General features: G+C 38.2%; 1 protein-coding gene across 16 annotated transcripts in view; it reads right to left on the bottom strand.

Annotated features, from left to right (window-relative positions):
* ANO4 (anoctamin 4) overlaps positions 1-26010 on the bottom strand; it is a 200469-nt gene that overhangs the window by 117333 nt on the left and 57126 nt on the right. The window contains exon 1 of one of the 16 annotated variants that reach the window (XM_077783576.2): positions 14084-15986. The exons of the other annotated variants lie outside the window; for them this stretch is intronic. The gene's annotated coding sequence lies outside the window, so the exon portion shown is untranslated. Of the gene's footprint in view, positions 1-14083; positions 15987-26010 lie in introns of those variants that run through there. 16 annotated transcript variants of the gene reach the window in all.

Raw genomic sequence — 26010 nt, 5'->3', positions numbered from 1 at the left:
GCTTTGAGGAAAGTAATAAGGCTGCAAATAACAATAGTAAGACCTTAGGCTTGGAAAAAATTCTGCTTTCTCCTGTCTTGTGAAACCTTATCATCAGTACTGGAAAACATTTTTCACACCAAAATTCTCAAATTTGTCACATTTTTTATACTGAAATTGTGATTTAAAAACAGCTTTTTATTTTTTCCAAAGAGAAAAGTGAAGTTAATATTTCCTATGTGGCTAATACAGTCTTAGAAAGAAATGCAATCTTACACTTAATTGCTGTTTCTGACTTCTTCCTGTTCACATTGATGCAATTGCTCCAACCCCACCTGAATTGCTTTCAGCATACTCTGGTTTGAAAACCTTCAGACAATCTCTTTTGGGCAAGAAGGCTGAATGATAGTTCTGTTTTACACTTAAGTTACTTATGACTCTTATTGCTTCTGTCAGCAAACTAGATAAAGAAACCAAATGAAACACCCAAACCAGATACAAATAAGCAAACTAAAAAGCAGATGGAAAAGCAGACCCTAAAACCTGAAAACGTCAGTATTCTAAGCACATTGTAAAGTGCAGTGACTCAAAATCGTTAGATTTTATCAATTAGATTGCTCTGTTTTGTGAACTGAAATGTCCAAGAACGCATTAATGACTCTGCCCTTCTAGCTCCCCTGGAAGTCAATGTATGTGAACCTCCAAGTCATGGAAGAGGTTTTGAATCTATGAAATATTAATACACTTTGATCCATGATATACTAGCAAGGGGAAGAGAGCTACCACTTCCGTAGGCAATTTGTGAAAACAGTGGGTTTGCACACAGGAGCAAAGGCTGTGCAAACTGCTTTCTTTTATGATGGCTTTGTGCATTCAGAATTGAAGCTGCACACTCAATACTTGCCTTTGCTTCTAGACTCCAGAGCTGATCTCCTGCAGGAAATGTGAAGGCATGAGGAGTTTCCTGCTGCTCACCTACTTCCTGGTTTTAAGGGCTAATATAACAGCCAACGTCTAAAGACTTGAAATCACATCCTTAGGATACAGAGCAAATCCCAGTCACCTTATTCTTATGAAAGGCAGCATATCAACCCATGTGAGCAGAATGACAAGGAGCTTGCCTGGACAACATGTTTCTTTGACCATGCTAGCTGTAATGGGCTTCAAAGGGTGAGAAGCTATGCCCCAGCTGTAAAATGAGCTCTTTACTTCTCTTGCAGTCACTAGAACATTGTTATATTCAAAATATTGAGCAATTATCCCTAAGGTATTACAAAATTAACTACAACCATTTTGTTTAAGCATCACCACAGGTAGTTGCAGCATTTAAAACAATCATCCCTCTGAAATTTATGGTGGTCAGCCAATGTTCAGCACTAAACCTGAGCCTGTCATCAACACACACTTTCTAGCTGGATCTCTGTAAGGCTGTGCTTTCATTTGGTCATGAAAATAGAGCTCTATTTTAGGAACTGGTTCCAAACATAAACTGACTGCTACAGTACTCAGAGGTTCAAGTTATGTTGCTTCTTTACATTCTGAAAATGGCCTATAAACTCTTGTGCAGCTGTGACTGAACTTCCTAAACTATTTCTGCAGCATGTTTTTTTCAGACATCAAAATAAAGGATACTGCTGTCAGATTGCCATTCCTAAGAACTGCAAAATTTGCAGATTGATTACATACAAAATTAGGTTCCATCAACAACTTGCTGCTGGTTATATGCAACCTTTTGCTTCTTCCACCACAGAAAGATGATAAATCATACCTCCAAACTACACGAGGAAGAATGTTCCAGCATCACTGAAAACTTTACATTTACAATTTCTTTAGACATATTTAAAATTTAAAATTGCCTAAAACCAACCACAGAAAGAGTGTCAAAAATATATAGAGTATATTTGGAGGTTTTTCACTCCAGTCTCATTGGTACTGCAGTTATTTTATAATGTAATATATCCTTTTATTAGGAGAATTAATTTATAATATTTTCCTGAGAATGAGATACAGGACAAAGATGTAAGTGTCCTTATTTAATTACAATTTCAGGTTTTTCCAGAGAAAGATCAGGTCTTTCTTTCTTCTCTATGTGCGTTTCTTTTGTTAAACTACAAGTCTAAAAAGATGTAAGACAGTAATACTGCTGCAAGCTGCACTATTACCTTGTTTTCATGTGGGCGAAAGTTCTTTTAAAAGAGATATTGGTAGTCGAAAATACATCTCCAGATAACATGGAGAAAAGCACAGACAGGGAGGGGGAATCAGAAGATGAAAACCTGGTGAACTACTGGCACTAAGCAGACTCAAGAGAAAACTCTCCCCAGTCTTCCTGCAAATAACCCCCACTGCTGATAAATCCTCGGGTTTGTGGAACAGAGAGGTGAGAAAACAGCAGAGAGGTCTCTGAAGAGTAGATGTTAAATTTGACATCAATTACCTTGTTCAGCGTGACAATACCCACACATGACATCTAGAAAGAAAGGTAAGTTCTCCAGCAGCACACTGCAGTCTGGGTCTTCAACTAAATGTATTTGGTGGAGTTTTTCTCTTGCCTTTAGGCTTGGCCATATAGCTGCTGACACCAAAATCCCCTTACCATTGTGTGCCTGGCTGTGTGGCCTTTGGTTGTACCTGTCCCTGCAGCATGGTGATTTTTAAGTGAGCTTGGCATTCATGCTCAGGAGCTGGGTACAGTCACACTGGCATGCTCTGACAGGTAGCATAGATGTCAGAAAGATCAGGGATTTCTCCTGCCTTACCCTCTGACTTAATATATAATGGCTCACAAGCACCACTTTGGGCCAGGGCTTCAGTGTAAATGCAAGTGAAAGACAAATACTGACACAGCTGACTTTTCAATTTGGAGGCTGCTGGACAGGGGTCAGCCACCTGCACCTGGCTGGCTGCAGTAAGAGTGGGAAGTAGTTTAGTGTTTTGAAGCTGGATGAGATTTGAGCCTCTAAGAATTTACATAGCACTCAGCTCTTTACCTTTCCTGCATGCATCAAAAATCCTTCTCTGTATTTTCAAATCTTCATGTGCCTTACTTGTATTTATTTTCTTTTTTTTTCTTATACAAGCTTTTAGTCTCCATGAGGAGCTGCTCTTCTTACTAACCTTTTGTTCTCCCACGACTCTGACCTTGCAGGTTCATATAAGACAAATACCTTCACTACCTTCCTCCCAACGTATCTTAGCTGTGCAGTTTGCCAGCAGAGAAGAGCAGCTTCTCTCCTGCTTCTGGATAAATCTTATTGCTCCAAGTCTTTTTATTATAGAATTTTTCAAATCATCAATCCTTCCACACTGAGCATATTTTGTCTCTTATAAAGCGGTAATATTATGATGCTTAGGGATTTATAATGGTCCAGATAAAACCCGCATATGCGAACATTAAAAGGGAGTGATTAAGTACTTCCAAGTCATGAAGCAATAAAATCAAACATAAAGAAGAAAAAGGAGGGAGAAATTATTAACATTCTGAACATAACGGTGTGCCTGCATGCAAAGTTTTGTGTGACTGATATTTGTTATTTTGGCTCATCAGATGCTACAAAGATGAACAACAACATCCTGCACTAAAAAATCACTCTGCCAATGCATCTGATGGACATCTGCTTTGTTTGTGTACCATGCACCTCTGCTTTGGCTGTGCACCTATGTGCCTGAGCAGAGAGACATTGGCTCTGGTGCCAAAGGAGAAGTCTCTTGCACCCGAATTTGGGTCAGAAAGACCATGTGTCCAAATTATAGTGTGCAGGGACTGAGACACCTCTCCACCTGGGAAGGCATTTCTAAAGTGACTGTCAGCCCCAGTGTTCTTGTACCACTTTGGGTTACAGGCATTTATTTATAGGTTTCTTTCTGAAGTGTTTGTCTCTAGACATAGATTATATGAGCATGAATAGGCAATAATATGACAGTGCAGAGTTACAAAGTTGTACAAACAATCCATTAGCTAACAGTGCTTGATTAGCCTCAAGCGTCCTGACCTGATTTATAGATCTTCCCTGGGATAACAAAGTAGTTCTGGCAAGTGCAGGAAGACCTTTCAGTTTTTTATCACTAGCGACAGTGCTCCTGTTGGAGACCAATTACTCCATCTATTTCTCTTTTCTATGTGTGTCTTTTATTTTGTTTCAGACCTATGTAGAGGCCTTAGGAACAGATTGAGGTAGGCCCTTTTTTCAAGGCCCTTTTCACGGCAGACCAAGTACAGGGGAGCACAAAGAAGTGAGGAAGAAAATCTCAACTACTCTATCACACATGGCCACAAAAAGAAAAGCAACTCTGAAAAGTCTGCAGTCATCAAGGCAGAGATAAGCAAGATCATAAGGAAGCACTTCATAAGCAGGAGCAGAGAGCAGAAAATGAGGCTTTAAGGAGCAGTATATAAATGGGAAAATTAGATATTTATTTCCTTTCAACTTTTACACACAGGAAAGGAGAAAGTGAGCTAATTTGTCCACCTTAATAAGCTAAGTATTCTTTCCTTTCCTTGTGCAAATTGCCACATTTCCCATTAAAGTCAATGATGCTCTGCAGACAGCTTCAGCTTTTTCACATTTAAAAGATAGCTTTGATAAAGGAGATCTCAGAAAGGGAAGCAATGTAAAAGTTTTCTCATGCAAACCCATTTTAATTTGAGATTCAGCAGAGAAACATGTACTTGATGCCATGATGGATTCTTTTGCTTGCTCTGAATTCTAGGTGGAAATGAAGGAGCATGAGAGAAAAATTCTTCCGCTGTCCTCTGTACACATGCCTGAAAGTATAGTCCAAAGGCACTTCTCTTTTTTTTCTCGCCCTATGTATTACTTAGGTAACAAATACATCCAGAAGGCATCCTTAACTTGGTGAAAAAAGTTACAACATCATTAGGATTCCCATATTAGACTAAATCAGTTCTTAAAAGTTTAAATAAAATCTCTTTAATGCAGCATCAAGCCCCTTGCCACTGATAACGTGATTATGAAATAATATCTAAGATCAGGTTATGCTTCAAATATAGCTTTGGAAATGTTGAAATACTTATGACTACATCAGATGTAAAAAACACCTCTTAACTGCAAGCCTTCAGGTAAGCAAAGAGAAAAGCTACTACTTACAGAATTTCCCAGGAACTGCACTGGCTGGAGAGAAGGACTAATACTGTACATCTTGACAAGCTACATGTGTTTAGTTTTCTGAGATTTTTCATGATTGCTCCTCCCAGCTTGTTTCCTCTCAAATATTTGAGACATTACAGGATTTCCAAATTCTGTAGTAGTTTCAGATGATGTTCCCTAAATGTAACTTTCTTTCTTATTTTTTATCAAATTTTTTTTTTCCAGCTGGCTTCTGCATTTACATCCATTTTTAGCGTATATAATTTTCCATGGAAAGAAACCACAGAGCATACAGGTGGTGGAGGAATAACTTTTTTTTTTTTTTTTTTTTTTTGTCTGAAACATGTTATCTATGGAAGTATTGTATTGAAAGAGCTCTATCATGGCCCCTACTCTACTGTCTCTCTTCCTTAGCTTAGGAGACCTAATTTAAACTGTTGCTCCTTACTAATAGACTGGTGTATGTCTCCAATCATCCCTGGTCACTCTTCTGTTCCTTGCCTTTTTCAAAGGATGAAGACCTGCAATGCACACTAAGAAAGGTTCAAGAAGCAACATCAGAAATGCCTATGGCGCTCAGGCTGTGCTTTCACCAAGGATTTACACAGTGACACAACAAAATTTCTCATTTTATTCTTTCTCTTGTAATTTCACTTGTCCCAAGATACTTGTAGATGGATTCTGCCTCCCTGTCATATTTGCCAGCTCATTGGGCAATTTTTCAGTGACTCAGGACTCTTCTAACCATTTGCTTGAGGTTCCTGTATTATTCTTTCTTACAAAAGTGGCTACATTACCTGTGGTAAAACTGCATCCAGAGCCAGTGTTAATTTAATTCTGTCAAAGGCCTGACAAATAAAAAGATCATGCCCACCTTAGGCCTGCTCTCAAAGGGTTGTTTTTATAGCCCTGAACATGATTTATTGAATTACAACAAGCTAACATTCAACTGTGATTATTTAGCATAACTGAAAAACTCCCATAGTGCTCAAGGAGAGGCAAGATTACAACCTGAGGCCATGAAAATGTTTTGGAGAGAGTCATAATAGTCCTACATAATGGACTACATGACACCTTGAAAAACTACTTGTCTGCCTTTGCTGTGAAAAGTTTAGCTAAGTGAATATAAAGCTCTTTAGGGTTGCTGTTGAACTAATGGTGATTTTTGCAAGCATGTTGCAGAGTCATGGTGCTGAACACAAGGTGATGCCTATACAAGTTGTATGAACCCAGGTGAATAAATGGAACTTTTTTACATCCCCAAGGTGCCTAATTTGATTAATTTTTAGGTCTTGTACATTTATTTCTGTCTGAAAATTCATTCTTTAGTTCCTCTGTATAAAAACAAATACATTGTAGAGAGCATATATATTATATTTACCAGACTACTGGAATAAATGCCTAAAAATTGTGTGCAAAATGTACCTCAATTTCTCCCAGCAACTTGAAACCAGTGTCATTTGTCACTACCCCAGCTGCCTGAACTCTTCTGGAGATTGCCTGCATTTTTATTGTTAAAGTCTTTTCTCTTTCTGTTCGTTTAGTATCTATTGTGATTTACTTTATCGCTCCTATTAGACTTTCACTAGTATTAGAACCACATGCATGTTGAAGAGTAATTAAAAAAAATAAAAGGCATTTTAAAAAGTTCCTTTTCTTGGCCCCAGTATGAAAATTGCAGTGAGGAAAAACACCGTGCCTGGAAATCTGATAAACACAATAGAAATCAAAAACTGAGGCCGATAAAACATTTTTAGTAAAGTGATTTTCTATCAAAAAATTGCCTTTTTTTTTCAGGAAAAGAAAACCCCAAAGTCAAGAATTGCTGTCAAAAGTTTTGTTCAGTTATTCTGAACTTATCTGAACTGGAATATATTGTCTTTTTTTTTTTTTTTAACTACTTGATGCTTTGGAAAATGTAATCTAACAAATGGAGTAGAGTAAAAATTACAATGCAGAATATCAGTTACCTCTGAGCATGCCAAAAAACAATTATCATTTCAATTACTGAAACACCATCTGTATTGCCAATCATCAATTAATTTTACTTTAATATACAAATACTAAGAAATAATTAAAACTATAAACATTCAAACCAGAGAGCAAAACAAATCAAAATAATATAACAAAATACAACAAATATCAGAAGTCTGACCAAGATGAAATATTTTAACTGTCCAAAAGCAAATTCTGATAGAAATATTTTAAGCATTATGTAGAAATGTGCTCAGAATAAATTTAAAGGTGGGGAAAGGTAAACAAGAATAGGAGAATTTCTGTGGATTGGATATTCTAGATTTTGATTCACTGTTTCTATAACCAAGGGGAATAGATTTGCATTAGAATGAATGTAGGATCATACAAAAAACAATAGATTCATATTGCAGTTTCTATCACAACAAACAACATCACATCAACACTTCTTTCTTTGAGGCAGTTTTTCCTAGAAAAAAAAAAAAGAAGATTGACTCTGTCTCCTTAAGTGCCTGTTATTGATTTGGAAACTATAGGAGGCAGTTAATCTTGTCTTATTAATTTTAATATATATGCACAGCATTTACTAGCTGAAAATAGATTCAATACTGAGATGATTTAAAATTTACTTTCACCTGTGGTAAGCACTGCATTTAAGATAATTTTATTTCTTAGCAAGTAGCTATTATTCTGATCTTCAAAATCAAGAGCATTCTATTAAACTTGCTTGTGCTGCTTTTGTTCTTTTTACTTATAGAATAAAAGTTAAATGCACACACAGCAGAAATACATGGTACAGACATTGGAGCAAATCACAGTGCTCTGTGAAACAAAGCACCAAGTCAAGTCCCAGATACTTTTTACTGGCTGAGGAATGAAAAGCACCACTAACCATGCAGATATGTTCTAAGTGTAGGTAGATTTAAAAGCAGAGAATTCTCTTTTTTTCCTCCATTTTAATTTGCTGCCTGAATGTCAACTGCTACATTGCAAATACCACAAGTCTCATTTTATCTGATTTAATCAGATATTCTCCATAATGTACAACAGTGCAATCAATCTCAGATATCATCTCTTAAACAGGATAAACACCTCAGGAGACTTCACAGATGGGAAAAGAAGGTATCTCAGGAAACCTCTGAATGTGTCTGCTCCATGGCACAGATAGTAATGATTTTCACATAGCCTAGCACATGCCTAGCACAGCAATTAGGATTAATTTAACTTTCTCTTTTTGCATCCCATTCCAGGGGACTGGTCTGTCACCAGTGCCCTTTTGCTCTTCCAGTGTCAGGCCCTGGTCATGCTCTCTTGGGCACCCTCAAGCAGCAGATCAAGTGCACTTCCCTGCCTTCACCAACCTGTGTTACAGCCCTGGGTATGGGGCCTTTTACAGGCTTGGTGCCTAAATCCTCCATGATCACTGTTAGCTTTATCAACCATTAATTGATATTTACTCTCAATGATATATTATCGAAATTACACAGCCAATGTCTTCAGGGGCAGGCCTTAGCACAAACAAAATTTACTTCTACTTCTCTCTCCACCAAATAGGAAAAGTTATCTTAGGTAATGTTGTAGCAAAGTATCAATTTTACTAAAATGTTGTTAAAGTAAATACGCATCTGGACAGCTATGTATCTGAGTAAACAGGTCACATGTGTTGGGTCAAGTCCAGTGCCTGAGAGGGTTTTTGGCCTCTGAAACAACTGTCCATTTTGGGCATCTGCCAGGCTTTAGCATCTCATGTGTGCAGGATTTGATGCTGTATCCCCACTGGGAGGAGGCCCAGGAGCTCCTCATCCCTTCTGGGGAAGGCTCTCCTATGGGCTGGAAGGATGTGCTGTTGTACGTTCCGTCAGAGCCTGGATGGGCACTGCTCTGCAAGGAAGAAGCACCAGCCTCCACAGCCCTGCTTGCTGCACCTGTGTCTGGATCAGACTCTTTCCTGGCAGACATATTAACAAGGGTCAGTTTTACCAGAAATGTTGAGGCATGTGTGCTACTTGTCATTCCTTTGTTCGTCATTAGTTTTCAGCACACTCCCTCTTGGCAAGTAATGATTTTGGTTGTAATAAAGCCTATGGTGCCAAGCTTTCCTAAATGGCCATAAAGTGAAGATGATCACCAGAAGAGGTGCAGATGTAGTGTGCAGCAGGTGCCAGTGAACGTCTGTGTTCATCTGCCATCTCATCTTTCTGGCAAAATTCAGACCATGAACAGTAACAAAATACCATTGAAAAGAGTATGTAAATCTGCCATGTTTACACATATGTTCCTCACAGGCACCCAGTTGATTGTTCTCAGTTTATGCTCATCTGGATAGAACAAAGCACAGGTCTTGCTTATTCTTCTGAGCTACACTGTATTTCTGATGGAAGACTAATAAACCCTGAAAGACAATAGTAGCTACATAATGATTGTCTGAATTTGGCAGATTCCATAGACATGGAAAAAAGCTCTCTATTGATAAATACATTTTAATTCCTTGAGCTCTTTATGGAATGAAAATGACAAGAAATGGTAGAACACTACAAAAATGCAGTAGCTGCATTGTAGAGTGTAAAGCATCTAACAGCTTTGGTTTTTAAAAGACAGTCCATGTTCTAACTCCTTCACTGAATAACAGCCTTGTCTAAGGGCAAGACCTACTGTTCTTTCATAAATAATATTCTGATATGTTAGGAATTCAGAAAAAACATGCAAATCATGCAAGACAGAATTTCAGGTATGTTTTATGCACTACACAAAACACTGGATATTAATTCGTTGTTCCTACTTTTTAAAAGAAGGCACAGAAGAGATGCAAATTTTCTGAATCCACCTAAATCAGCTTTATTATAGAATGAACCTATAATAAAAGAAACCAATGCCTAAATTTAGCTCCTGTATTGATATCTTCTCAGTGAAAGGGCATTCATTAATATTCTTTCATAAAACTTTTCATTTCTTTGCTCATAACCCTGACACTCAGTGTCATTCATTTTAAAAACCACCAAGTGGAAGTAAAAAAGCATGTTTTAAAAAAATCTCACTACATATGTAAAAAAATATTACAAATATCTCTAAGTTACACTTGCAAGTATTGCAAGTATACTGAAAATTATATTTTTAAGAACATTCCAGTCTGACAATGATGCTGAATTTGTTCTGAATGTCATAGCTCTTTTGAGGGTGCAAACCAGCAAACAGTTCAGGTGGAGAGTCAGTTTCTCTTCACATGTACTATTTTGTTCACAGTTGAGTAGCTTCACTGAAAGATGTGTAGAACACAATCTTTATGAACAAATTCTAAACTGAAATTTCATCACCAAAACCACCTATAAAATCCTGAAGTGATTCTGAGATCTTAGCATGTCGTAATAGGGTCCGTCTTTGAGCAATACACAGTATCTGAACAATTAAAAGTGGTTGTGCACTCTGCTCCTATGATGATACAACATCCATAAAAAGAAATCTCAAATACACAAGCATCAGTCTACTGAGAAACCAAGAGAATAGTCTACTAGTAGGGAAATTAAACTTAAAGAAACTGATGGGTAGCTGGTCAGTGGGAAAAAAACAACCCAAATAAGTATAACATCAAGCCTTCTACATGTAAAATGCATTTTTGTTAAAAAAAAACAAAACACCCAAGTCCCAGCAACATAAAAAAACCCAAACAATCTACCTGTCTCATTCCTTCCCAGAGGAGATGCCTAGTTAGACAGAACTCCATAAAGATGTTTTATACACTCCTTGAAAGAAAGAGCCAAGAGTACTTTTTCACATTATTTCTGCTCTACAGAATCAAAATGGCACTGAAAACCACAGGTCCCACTGGACTAATCTCTTTCTTCTATTTCTTTATGAACACAATTCTAAATCCTGAAAAGTCTGGTTTAGAAACAATATTCTTGTTAAATTTCTATGAATAGTTAACCACCAACCAGAAATATTTTTCTTCATTTACAAAGCAATATGAGCAATATGAGCCAGCTAACAAGAGGCTTTTGATGAATCACGGCAGTCTTAATTACAATTACATGAACAGAAATCTGGGAATAAATTTCCATATATGATTTTAATGCTTCAATCAATAAAGCATACTGTCTGTCTAGAAGTCAAATATGTAGTTGAGTTAGAACTGAAGAAGATGAAAGTGTGAGAAAATTAATATTAGATAGGAATAAAATCTGTTAGCATTTTCTCTAGTTACAGATAATGTTCATGATATTTTTCATCTCATGTGGCACCTCTCCTTGTTGAAAACTGGGCATAGTATTCATTTAATGACTTCTGATAATAACACTTTCAGTGGTCAAGCCATGGCAAGGAACTGATTGTGACACATTCTCTTTTTCAAAAACTGCTGGGTTTTGGGTTTGGTTCTGCCTTTGCAACTCTGAAAATGTATTCCTCTCAGAATGCATTTTTCCATTATGGGACTTTTTTTGAAAAGTGAATCTAAGATAGATGAGGTAAAAACAACTCCATCATTGATAATACTGAGCCTTTAATTATTTTTCTTTCGTCTTCCAGTTAACAATCCATTTTATACATAAATACATCAGAACCAAAACATGAGGCCAAATTCAAAGAGGATGCATAAGCATTCCCAAGTCCTAAAAATTGCTATCCAAATATGCTATATTTGGTGCCCCTATCAGTTCCATAACTGTTTTTTCCTTCTTGGAATTTAATGGTATATGTCAAAGTGTTTTCTATATTAGCTTCAATCAAAAGAAAATATCTCAAAGCAGTTACTTCAATCCAGTCTCTGAATATCTACAATTTAGAATTCAGTGATAATTTTCACTGACTCTAAATTTGCATTCAATGAATTAACAGACAATATATGTTCTTAATTCATGCAAAGTGATAAATCCCTCTCTGTTTCCTTTCTCATTTTCACAAGTGCAAGATACTATAAATGTATGAAAATTCTTTTTCTCCTCTCTTATTTTGCTATTTCATCTCATCTCCTTTATTCTAAAACTGTAATTGTTATTTATGCTGCACAAAGTCTACTGTTCATCCTTTCAATAGAAATGAAGATGTAGTGTCTGTAAATGCAGGACAACATGACTTTCTCAGTAAAGATGATTATGCACTAGGTTTTACTACGTGCTGACGGATATTATGAGAAAGATTGTGACCCATCCATCAGAAGGGCTGGGGAAGGAGAACATCTGCCAACCTGCATACAGTCAAGCCGTCAACCAATTTTTCAGAAACAGTAATTCACAACAGTCACTTTTTTGAAAAATTCTTGTTCAGCTTGCAGTCACTTGGCATGACCCCTTATCAGCTTTCTCTGCAGACACCATCCCATGCCGCAATGGTATTTTGCAAATGTACTGCTTATTAAACTGCTTGCTGACCTAACACCTTGTCAACCTTCAGCTGACTTTGGAATTGAATATAAAGCTCTTCACAGGACCCTGTACACATAAGAAAAAACAGCCCTTCAGATCACACTAATCCTATCCTATATAACAAAAGCACAAGAGGCAATCTTCTACTTACCCACATTTCACATGAAATAAAATACCACTGCATAAGGGCAGAATATCTCAAAAGAGCATGCATTTCAGATAAGTGTTAATAACTTTATTGCTAAGTTTGCCCTAAAAGTTAAACTTTTCTGAAGATATTACATAACATGAGTAATGCAGTAATTGAGCTTATTTTTAACTGCGCTTATTTTTAATTGAGCTACTCAGGTATTGAACTTAAGGCTGTCACCTTTAAATGACTCTCTACATTAATGTAATAAATTTTTAAAAGTCTTTCTAAAACTTTCATCTGCTTAGAGGTGCTTTGTAATCTGTTTCTTCCAGATACGTAGTGCACGGAGAAGTACGGGAGTGTTTACATCAGCTAGCCCTAATCCCAGCAGAACCAGCTTGCTTTTTTCAAGCAGGGAACAAGACCAGTGAAATACAACTATGGCCATATAGCTAAATAAATAAACCTGAGTGGTGATCTCATGCTCACCCCAGAATCTGGCCATGTGGTCCAGACAGCCTCCCATGGGCAGTTCAAGACCATCACAATTACAGATTGCATGAAAGGAGAAAAGAAAGTCCTCTTCTGACCTGCCCTCCTGCTTCCTACATGCAGTGTGGGAACACTCCCACACACCCTGGTACACTTTTGGATCATTATATTCAACCTTGGTAGAACCAATTGGATGGTGGGTTTTTTTTTTTTAGTTTTCCATGGTATTTTTGCAATTTGATAAAAAGTGGCTTTCTCTTGCCAGTCCATCAGCCTCCTACCTGAAAATCTGAAATCTGCCCAGAGACTGAAGTTCTCTGGATGTAAACTCCTTCTCCCAGTCTTACAACTACTTTGGACATAGAAAGTTTAATTCTAAAATGCTCTTATTTTGATTATTTCAGAACGACACTCCAGAGTTACCATTTCATAGAAAATGTTAGAATTCCATCTGATGTACAATATGTTCACTGGGGAAATTAATGTGGGAAAAGAAATTACATATTCCTTGGATCTAATACATACTAAAAATAGAATATAAGATAATCAAGCTGAGTACTGAGAGAAATCAGATATGACTGTTAAAGTTACATTTCACTGAACTCTAATGTATGAAGGATTTTCTTCTTTTAATGCATAAATAACTTGTTTTCTCCTGCTCTATTCTGTTACCTCCCATTCCTTTCCAATTTTAAAAACATTTCTCACTAAGATTCTGAATATGCATGAAAAAGCAGTCCAGAAGTAGAAAAAAGAAAAATAATATTTTAAGTGTGAGAGAAATACAGGCAAATTTTTAACTAAATAGCTGTTTAGATGAAATCTAGTGATATCACAAGCATTATCACCAAGCTCTATATAGTTCTCCAAATCTATTTTAAGCCAGCATTGAGATTAGTTAGCATACAGTATCCTTATAAAAAATAAAATTAAAACCACCAGGATCATTTAACTTCCTTTTTCATATGAAAGTCCCTCTAACAGATTCTTGCAAGACCTTATATTCTATGGGAACATTGCTAGAAGCTGTAAAAACTCACCTTTCTCTTAGCTGAGGATGCTTCTTAAAGGCAACTTCCTATGTTTGGAAACTCACTGTAAAGGTTGCCATGGTGATTAATTTTAAAAGTGAAATTCTCCCTTTTTAAAGTTTTTTTTTTAAAGAAAAACTGTGCTAGGGCTCAGCTCTCAGCAAGACATTTGGAAATGAAAACTCCACCTTAATTTTGAAGATTTAAGGAAATAACCTCTCTGTAACTGCAACTTCATCGGCAGAGATGTTTTCAGAAAAATTTTTGAAATATCTATTTTTACCTAAAGATAAAAGAAAAAGACATCCATAAGCAAAATAATTGAAGGTAAAAAGCAATATTTTCCCATGGTCAGACTGCAGCCTTCAGACTAGTTTATACTACTGACAGGATGGAGGAAAGGCAAGGAAAGAATGGTTGGGGTAGCTGAAGCTCAATAGAAAAACTGGCAGCCAGCTTGGGATAGTGACATTGTGTGGCAAGAGAAAGAAGTGAAATGCATCTCCAATGAAAAAGCCTAGAAACCAAAGGTCACTACTGAAAAGCTCTACCTAAGGCATTGTCCATGGCTCAAGATGTAATTCACATGGAAGTTTCCATCTATCAACTTCTCCTCTCCCCAGTGATGTGCAAAGCTACATTAAACCTTGGCTGTCTACAGTGCAATGTTAGCTATCAGGGAAAAAACAACTGCACAGCTCTGTTCCTGCACTGGGAGATGGAAAAGTACCATTTCTTCTCTAAAAAACATACAATTTTCAACATTACATCATCCAACTTTCCTCTGCATAAGCTGTCACTGCAGAAATCACTGGCAAATTAAACTGGGAAATGTTGTGCTAGTTCAATACCCAGGCAATTTATGGCTACTTTATTCTCATAAAGATCACAGTACTGTGAGACAGCTGCATTATTCATTATGTGTTTAATATTTTATTTCTCTAGGTAAAAGTATCTGTACATGCACAATTAAAATGTCTGACGTAGGCAGAGTTGATTTTAATACAAAGAATCAAATTTTTTTCGGAGACCTGCTTGACCTTAAAGCTCTATGGTTTAAATCAATGGAAGGAAAACAAGGCTGAGACTTATGTGGTGCAGTGCCTGGGTATTATTCATTTTACTTTGAATGACTACCAAAGAAGGCCTCTTTACTTGATCTTATCACATTAGTCATGGTAAATATAAGATAGTCTAAGTTATATAGAATTATTTTACACTCAACACACCTGGTCACAATGAAAATAAAAGAAAACACATTTTTTAAAATGGCAGAACAAGCCATTACTATTACTTCTTTGCCATTATTATAAAGTTTAGTAAATCCATGTGTTTTGTAATTACCTATTATGACTTCTAGGGAAAAAAAAAACATTATCTGCATGGCATCAGAGTTACAGGTATGAACACAATACAAATAGAGTAGGAAATAGTCACCATCTCATCACTCAGACCCCAGAGCAGCAACACTACTCCTAAATTAGTGATCCCCACACCTTTTTGCCTTCTCTTGCAGGGACAGATCACACCTATTGGCAACTGCATGCTCCCTAAAGAAAATCCAGTTTGTTTTTATTGTCCCAGAGAACTGTGTTTTTCAGCACACAGAGTTTCAGCAATGAAAAATCAATTTTCTGTGCAAGGGGAAAACAGTAGTTCAATGTGCAAACAGCTAGACTGGTACAAACACTTCAAGGCTGTCATCTCTGTCATTAACTGAGGTGTTCATCCTTTTACCCACTAATCTTTACAGAGAATGTAGTTAGGTTAAACTACAACTATTCTCCATACTCTCTCTTGAGTAAGGGTCTTTATAAGAATTATGGAGACAAGTCACACTCCAGGCATTCATCCTTAGGAGTTTCAACCTCCCTATGTACTCACATGAGAGAAGTTGCACCTTATAGCTCAGAACAAAGCTCTCTCTTGAGTAAGGGTCTTTATAAGAATTATGGAGACAAGTCACACTCCGGGCATTCATCCTTAGGAGTTTCAACCTCCCTATGTACTCACAGGAGAGAAGTTGCACCTTATAGCTCAGAACAAAGCTGTGATTGACCACACTTCAATCATTCCAAGATGTGTCTTTGAAGACTAAGGCTAATTCTGCGTTCAGGAATAAGTTAAGCTACAAAGAGTAGTGAAGCATCGTTCATGTGCTTAGTACCTTTTTTTTTCACCTGTATTTTTCCTTTACTTTTCCTGTGTCTCTGTCCTTTTCTAGTGACTGGCATTTTCTTTAGGCCGTGATTTGCTTCTCATTTACTCAACATGAGCAAGTTGCAGAACAGTAAATGGATCTTAAATAGTGTGTTTGAGAATTTCTTTGCAGCCTGAAGTTGGAAGTGTGTTTTCATCTAATAAAAGGCTAAATAAACCAAATAAACCAAAACAAAATGTAGTGGGTTTAGCTGAACCTTCTCTTTCATCACCCTTGCTCAAGCTGATGATGTTTCTCTCATGACATGATCAATATGTTAGTAGCAGCTCCTTGCTGGTACAAAAAAGCAATTCAAGGAAACCCAGCACACAGAGGAAGAGAGAATGGAACTGGGGGCAGATGACTGGAGAACCAGCTGGAGAAATCCCTGGGCCAACACTGGCAGACACATATGCCAGCTCAGCACCATATTGTGATTTTCCTCCCCTCCTTAAGATGTATCTGACATCTTCCCAGGAGTTTGCCCACTCAGACATGAAGGTACAAAGCAAGTGAGGACACAGTGGCTGAATACAGTGTCTGAAACATTTGAACACACAGTAAAAGTTCTGGATAATTTTTGTTGCACAGAATGGGACTAAAAAAAGACACTGGATTGTTATACCCTACTCTCAAAAAACAGGGAAAGACTCAGCACAAGAAATAAATACTTACATTATAAACTTGGAAGTTCCATGCTATAGATAACCTTGGAAAAATAAAGGAATAATTTAATCAAAGACGAAACTCTTGTGGGTGTTTCCAGCTTACAAGGCACCACTGCAGAGATACAATCCAAACATACATAAATACTTCCAGACAGGAAGGCCACCCTGGGACTAACTAAAAATGAGCTGTGTTAATGGCACAGGATGTTGACACTAGGCTTAAACTGAGAGAGCCCAGAAATAAGAAAAGACGAATGAATTTGCCTGTCAAGGGAGAAAGATACAGCTTATTCCCTTCTGCCAGTGTTTCCTCATTAGCACAGAACAGTGTGACTGGTCAAGCTCTTCCTTTCCAGTCCAGACCATAGTTGTACCTACCTCATCATTTCCAGATGGGAATGAACTGCAGTGTGACTGTAGCAAAGAACAAGGTATTCAGCACTACCAGAACAAGCTGCCAGCAAATCAGCTGTTAAATTTGCAAACTTGCTATTAGACCAGTATGACCAATGAGTTTTCTAGCTGGATGGGGGAATCACTAAAATGTAATTTCCTGCAGCACTGCTAAGTGGCACAATTAGCCTGAAGAATGGTGGCCAAGCATTATTAATATGTCACAGAGGCAATCTGTGACTGCTACACAAAAATATGGCCCCTAGGATAGCCATGAAAGAGCAGGCTGCCTTTCAGTGTCTGCAGAAGAAGACATGCGGGATATCCTCCACATGGCAGAAATGCAGGGTAAGCCAAGGTGTGAGAGCAGTTCTGGCAGATGACAGCAAGATGGTGCCCTCAAGATGCTGGGTGATCAGAGCTCAAGCAATAAGTCTTCTGCTTTCTCTCTGTGCAGCCCAAGCTTCCTGAAACACTTGATTATATTAACCACAGAGGAGTCATTAAGACTGGTCTGACAGTAACACAATCACAACTACTGAGAGAGTCAACAGCCTATTTTCAGGGAGGAGACCCTCTGGCTAGAAGGCTTCACAGTCCTGAAATTAGAGATCAAAGTTTTGAATATAAATTCCTATTTAGTATGAAAAAATTATATCTAGAACCTATCAAAAACACAACACCCTGTTTACCCTAGGACAAAATTATCACTTCCTGTGGCATTGAGAAGTCCCATCGTATTGAGAAAGGCAATGAGGCTCATCAGTGTATTTGACAGAGATTTCATAAGTACTGCTGACTTAAATCTCTTTTAAGACCAGTCAGGGTCTAGAGGTGAAGTGTAAACTGAACCAAGTGTCAAAGCTTCAGCAAGGACACTTGCAGGAGAAATAGAGCTGAGGTAGAGACAATCCAGGAGTGTGACATTAAGTTACATTCAATTCTTTACAGATATTTTGAGAACCTCAAGGGGGTGGGTCTGTCTATCCATCAAACATCAGGTATCTGAGGACATGTGAAAGACTCCAGACAAGTCATCCAGGAAATGCTCAGACCAATGAGGCAAAAGGGCTCAAATAAAAATCAGTTATACCTCTGTACCTTTCACATAGCTTGGCAGACTCTGAGGGTGCTCAAGGCAGCTAGCACATGCCAGTGAACAGTGGGATTGGTCCAAGACCTGGCACCAGACATTTGTCTGAGTTAATGAAGAACTAAGCAAACCAGTAGTGCTATCATATTACTTTATGATTTATACTAGTGGAGAGCTCACTCATGAACTACCCAGTACTGAACCACTATGACACAGAGGCCAGCCATGGCAGCCTTAGCCCAAAGCCACTAGCTCAGCACACATGATAGCAGTCCTGATGAAACAGAAAGCCTTATACAAGAAACTGAAACTTCTTGCTCATTGATGGCAGTAGAAGTACCAAGCAGCATAAACTTTCTACATTGCCACACCATTAATTCTTGGAACAGAAGAAAAAGACTAAGCCTCTGCCAATAACTTATCATGCCTTGCTGAAGGCTAAAGGTAATCTGGGGAAATGGCAAAAATTAAGTGCTCTTACAGGTGCTCAAAAATTTTCACTGCATGCCTATGCAGATTGCAAGGGGCAAAATCTACATCCTGTATTTCCTTCCATCTGCTGAGAAATGAGGCCTCCCCTCAAGACCGGATTTTGTCTGAGGGGGACTTGAGCACTGCCCCAGCAGATTTATGGAATGACATCCTGAGATGAGCAGCATCTCATGAGAAAGGACAAGGAAAAGCAAAGTAGTAAAGCAGTTTACCTGCCCTAGGGCATGAGATATGCTGGTATCATACAGTGCAAATTGAGGAACAGAGCAGAGGGGGGCTTCCTCAATCTGAGGAAAACCAGAGAGGCTCTGTTCACTTTCATTTGCAGAAGGCATGTAACACAGCAGGTGACTTCTTCACAGTCTAAGACCTGGCTTATGCAAATGCATTTTGATCCTTTGACTAGAAATATCATGTGTAAACAGAGCTGTTTTCCAATAGCCAACCTAAACTTCCCCTGACACACCTTCAGGTCATTCCCTTGTGTCCTATCACTGGTCACTGCAGAGTAGAGATCAGTGTCTGCCCCTCCTCTTCCCATCACAAGACGTTGTTACTTCAATGAGGTTTTCCCCCAGTCTCCTCCAGGCTGAACAGAACAAGTGACCTCAGCCATTCCACATACACCTTCCTCTCAATGCTTTTCACTATCTTTCTTGCCCTCCTTTGGATGTTCTCTAATTCAGCCCCATGGAGGGCCAATGGGAGGCTGCCCAACTCCATGCAATGCAGCAGAGAATCTTTAAGATGATAGACGGAATTTTACTATCTCAGAAAAGTGAACTAGAAGTGGTAGATTGTTAAGAACTTAGAGGAATTTGAAACCTAGCATTTTGTCTGGGTTTATCTGTGAAGCATTAGCCACCTCTGGCCTCAAAAAAGTAAACATTTTCAAAAAAAAACCAAAAAAACACCCATTCAGCAAAGACAAAAATGAAAATAGAAACCTGTAGCAACCTGCATACCACTAGAAGGGAGAAATAGATCTTATATAAAAAGTAGATTGAAGACTGATCAGTCTATGTATATCTCAGTGGATGGCACTGCAGCTATGCATCCAACACCTCTGCAAACAGCTAATTCAGGGGCACACTGTTATATGACTCACAAACAATGGTGATTTTCTTTTCCTTGCTGGGAAAGATGAGAACGTTACTTCTACATAGACAAGACAAGGAATTTTGAAGTTATTAAAAGAAAAGTGAGCTTAAATTTTCCCCTGCTGTATTCTACTTCTGTAATTAGTCATTCTTAGTTCTCTCTGGTTCTTATTTTTTCTCCCCAGGTTTTTAGTAAAAGAAAAATCCTCCTTTCCTGCTTTTATATTTGTTAATGATTTATCAAAGACAATAGAAAGCATGTAACCTCTAAAATTCAGTCATGTATCTACCAGTTCTGGAGCCTGCAATCATAGTGTCAGAGAGAGCAAGAATAAACATTTTCATATTAAATATTAAAATTATTATTAGTATTACTATACTCATTGAAGTAAAGGTAAGAACAGATGTAGAATCCATTCACCACAGATTCTTTTCACCAGGTTACCTGTAATCATGAGAAATCACTGCCAGGCAACTTAGGAAACAGCACATGAAGAAACAACAGTAAAGGTGATGATTTGTCTTACACATCTACCTATGAAAATCTCCCATCTTCAAAGCTGAGAGGGGCAGACCCCCTTCCCAGAAACAGAGGGAAAATGCAAAGAAAAAGAAGGAAAGGTCCCTGCCAATTACTATGTATGTTTTAGTAAGAGACTTGTTTGGGAGCCTATTAATAGTTTTTCACTCTCAAAGAATCATTTTTCCTCAGCAGTCACACCATAAGAAATGTCACATTGTAACAGATGATGCAGCGCTGCTGACATGCTATAATTTTCTCTGAATGCAGACATTTATGGTTTCATACTAACATACCTCATGCTGATGTTGTAATAATCTTGACCTGTAGTTTTTACAAGGAAAAAAGAAAGTATTAAATCACTGACAAGTGCCCACAAAAGCAAGTGTCCCTGTTTGCCAGAGAGGCTCTGCTCTTGTCAATGACACGTCCTGTTAGCCAGCTCAGTATCAAATGACATGTTTAAAATGTGAACTTGGCAGTGTTTTCCTGGAGGTTTCACTACCCAGAAGAATCATGTCATCACATGCAGCAAGCACCTTGCTGACAGGGAGGGGCAGCCCTGATTCAGGCTGATGCCATCAGTGTTGTGACCTTGGGCCAAGACAACAGAGGGCCAAATCAGCTCCAAATCGGGGAGAGCTGGAGTCTGCTGCTCTGCCCAAGGGATGAAGGGGTGGAGTGCAACCTTATTTCTGAGAAGCCATCTCAACCTGAAATGGTTCTGCTTCATGTCCCCTTGTCTTGCCCACAGGCTGCCTGTCCAGGGCTTGGGCAGAAACACAGAAAATAAAACTGGCTGTTCCCTCCTGCAGTCCTCAGTGACTGCCCAGGGTACCTCTGCCAGGAAGCAGCCCTGTCCTCCTGGCCCTCTGCCCCTGGCTTTGCTCAGTTCTGACTCACTGCATGGTCTCTGGGGCTACTTTGGCTTCCCGGGCAGCTCTGCCTCTTGGGAGCCTGATACCCTTTTGCCACCCAGCCTTATCTATCACTCAACAATTTTTCTTCTTTCAAAAAAAGTCTTTCATTTCACTTGTTCTCTGTCTCATTTCAGATCCCTTAAAATGTACATTCCTCCATTTCCTCTATCTTTGATCTTTTAATTAATCTGGTTGCCTTTGTTCAAGTGCAGTAAAATGTCTTTGCAGCACTATTTTTTGTGATGTATATTGCCTCGGTTATTTAATTCTCTAAAGCCTTCTGGAGACAGCTTATTTACAGGACATCATATAATTATAGGAAGGTTTTTAGATTGTGCTGGAAATGAAGCTGTCATTGGGAAAGTAGCTCTGAAATATGCTGTGGATTTAACTCACTGTTTCAAATCTTACATCCAGATACAAACAACACCTAAATGCCAAAACATGAATATAAATTTCATAGTAAAAGCAATTTACTCCCAAAAAGAACAAAAACATCCTCATATAATTGCCCTCAGTAAAAGTATCTATTAACTACATTTTAATATCAGAATTTGGAAAAAAAAACATTTCTAGTAGGTGCTAAACTTTGTGTTATTCGCAAATATTTCAGTATGCTGAGTATTATTTAGGTATAATATTTAATGAAAGCAGATGCCTGCTTCTCCTTTAACAGCTGGGAAATAGCACTTCTGGGATGAGTATAACAGAGGACAAATCTGTTCTGAAGCCTTTGTGGCTCACTCCTCTCCTTATATGCAGGAAAATTCTTAGGTACACAACATATTTCTACCTTATACACAACATATCCATACACAACATATTTCTACCTCAGGCTGCTTGGTTTCCAGAGAAAACTGACCTTTCTTTAAATGAAAAAAATAAAAATATAAATATATATAATAAAAATAAAAATAAATGAAAAAAATAAAGAAGCATGCTAAATACCCCCTCCCCTGCAACCCAGCCAACAAATAAACAACTCACCCCAAAGCCAAACCAACAATAAACCAGCCTAGAGATAAAATTCATCTATTAAAAGTCTCTGTCCTACCCATGAGAAATTAATCAGAAAACAAAACCAAAGTGAATCTGCAGAACAAGGATTTTTCTGCTCCTCTCCTTCTGTGTATATACTCTTACACACCTTTGAAAAAAACCCATGTATATATATATTTATGTACCAAGTCATCAGTCATCATAAGTATTACTACAGCAGCAGTCATACTTCCTATCTCTACAAAATAGAGTCACAATGATATTCTACACCTAACATTAAAATTAATTAAAATTAACATTCCTGATTTAGGGAACACTGTGGCAAGAAGGAAGATCTGCCAGGCTCCAGTAAAATTTAGAACACTGCACAGTTACCTCAGGGTAATCTGTTTCAAAACAAAGTTGCAAAAATAATGACAAGGAAGGTAGAGCAACACTTCCAAACAAAACTGCAGAGCATCCCAGAGCTGAAGGTTACTCATAAGGTTATTAACTTGCATGGCCCTTGGCAAAGCAGACCTTTTCTAATGACATGGGTTCATTCAACATAGAACTTTTGAGCAACTGACTACAACAAAAGTAATTTCAAGGCTGAAAATTATGCAGTGTATAAATAAGTTGACATAAGCTAATAAAAATATATAGACCAAGATAAATCAGGGAGGGAAGTAGGGTTAAGAGATGTGCAAGATGGGTCTCTTGCCAAAATTAGGAGCCTTCCTACAAATGTAGGACTTGAAATCAGATAAAAAGCCACTCATTTTGTAGTAAGAAATCTGACAAAAAAGAATATTTTACATTACATACTTTCTTGAACACATATTTTTCTCTAGCACTATTGTATTTCCTTCTAAGAGAGTAAAAATTACTATTCCCAAGTCCTTTGCAACAAAGTTCAAATTTCCTTTTGAAAAATTCTGTTACCTCTAGGCTATGAAACACAATGAACTAATGGAGCCTTCTTCACTCATAAGTTGCTTCACAGAGTAAGATTCATTTTAATTTGAGTGGAGTGATTTTTGACTACATAATTACCACCTGGGATGCCTCTAGAATGATTTTGCTATACAGTTCTTAAAAATCTCAGTGCATTGCTTATCCAATTTTACACATGTTGTAAAACTTTTCTTCAGATTCACAATAGCAAGGCAGAGGTAATAGACGATACTGAGCCTATACAAAAGCTGAAGACAGATAAAAGATTCCAAGTGAACTAACCCTTTTGTTGTCAATACAGACCTTAATTAAAATGCCATCAGAGGTTCCTTGCAAGGAGTTTTATGTCATTTTCCACCTTATACCCTGAGAATCCATCCCTTTTCTTGTTTAAAGCACCATAAGCATTGCTAATAATTTTACTTAAATTTGTTCAGTTTTACTGAACTGTCACCAGCTTTTATTGGATCTTTTAGAAATTATCAGTGAAAATGTGACCACTCCATACCATGCAAGCACTTTGAAACATTGAGTGATATTTGGTCAAAAGACAGCAGATTGTTGTACAGTGCTGTAGTGACAGCAGGTGAGTGACTGCAGGTGCAGCCAAACTCTCACAGAGATGTTCCACTGTAACCTCTCAGGAAGACACAATTTCTGAGCCACAGCTGTTTTGCAAGGGATGTTTAAAAAGTAATACATAAGAAAGATCAAACTCATTATGTGAAATGAGGTTACATAGTAACTGGGATTCTTTTAAAGCACTACCTGGACACATGCACCTTAAAGAAGCCTCATACCTTGCAAACTTGACACATTAGCAGGTGTTAGAGTACTAATCCCAGCAGACACAAAGCATCACAAGGACCACAGGCATGAAAGCACACCTAGCTCAGAGCCTGACAGCTTGCCAGGATCCAAAAGGTCAGAGTCTAGTCTGACGTAAAGCTGCTCTGCAGCATCATAAAAGATACTCTGAGACCTTGTTTGTTTAACAGCAGCAGGTAATACCTATAATGATATTAAAATGGTGCCCAAAATCTGGTGCTGTAATGGTGCCCCAACAGCACCAGGTGGGTGATGATTGTGTTGAGCTGTCTTGCTGTGGAGTTAAGCAGGTGACAGCTTTTCAGGGAAACACAAACCCTGCTTTGCCAGATAGAGCCAGAGCAGCACAGGAAACAGGGAGGAAAGGAGCTTGCAAGGTCACCCAGCCTCTCCTCTACCTTCTCTATTGAGAGACCAAACTCATGCAGCTACTTTAACCCACCCTAGAGACCTCCCAGGCCCCTGCCTGTTCCCAGGCACTCTCCTCTAGCATCTCACTCTCCTCACAATTAGAAAGTTTTCCTTCATGTCTGAAGCTCCTTTACTGCAGGTTAAGGTGTCTTCTCCTCGAGCTACTCGCTGTGGACAGAGAGATCAGACTACTCCTTTCCTGTCTGCCACCACCTTTGGTGTAGCATTACAGAAAGGACAAACACACTCTCTCTCAGTCTCGACTCTGCCAGATGGAGCTCCTTGGCTGAATTCCTGCACACCTTGTTTTTCAGCTGCTCTCGCTGCTCTCTCCCAAAATTTCTTCCATTGGCTTTTCCACCTCCTCCTAGAAGGGAACTGCCTTAAACTAGGCAAAATACTACAACTGAGATCTTCTGTGTGCCAGCAACAGAAGGAGGATTTCTCCAGGTATCTTCCACACAGCTCTCCTCCTCCTACACCCCAGCATGTTGCCTGTTTGCAGCAGTACAACATTATTGGCTCATACTCAGTTTTTGTATCACTGTAACTCCCCCACCCCCAGATCTTTTTCCAGAAAGCAGCCACTTCTTGTTCCCCATCCTCCACACTTGCAGCTGATTTTTTTTTTGTACCTAAATGTTGTCATCCCAGATGAATAGTATCCAATATTTTTCCAGACAAATTTTTTAGTTTATCATGGCTATTTGGGTTTGACTCCTGCCCTTCAACATTCCTGCAGCATATATAACATGTTTGTATAATGTGTAAATATACTTAGAATTGAATAGATATAAAACTTATAATGGAATATCATATTACATATGCCATAGATTGTGATGTTCTATCAGTAATTGTATAGCACCAAACTCCAGGTGACCTCTGTGAAAAGTTCTGTGCTGCACAGCATTTCAGGACAACTGGCTTGACATCTGTTCTGTGCCTGTTCTTTTCCAGAACATTCTAGTACAATATTACACTTTGTAAGAGTTTCATGAGCATCAGGCTTTAGTAGTTTGCAAATGAGTGTCATAAAAGACTCTGTGAAAACTGCTACTGAGCCAAGAAATATGTCAACTATTATTTCTCCCATATCCAGTAAACATGATGCTCTCTCACATGAGAAAATCAGATGGCTTCCATGAAATTTCTTCTTGACATGATCTAAAGATTGCTGCTCATCTCCTTGATACCTTCTTGAGCTTACTTGCTCAGTAACTTTTCCTGTTTTTTCTTTTCAGGGATTAATCCCAAACTAACTAGTTAACAAATTCCAGGGTTCACTTTTTCTTCCTTCACAAAGGTGCTATTTATTTCCCCCTTCCCTTTTTTATTTTCCTTTACCACTATAACAGTCCTATACACTATCGATGGAT

The sequence above is a fragment of the Lonchura striata genome, chromosome 1A, assembly GCF_050655825.1.
Source record: "Lonchura striata isolate lonStrDom1 chromosome 1A, ASM5065582v1, whole genome shotgun sequence".
Classification (NCBI taxonomy): domain Eukaryota; kingdom Metazoa; phylum Chordata; class Aves; order Passeriformes; family Estrildidae; genus Lonchura; species Lonchura striata.
Note: the sequence above shows the minus strand (reverse complement) of the source record. Positions and strands in the feature narration are given on the sequence as shown.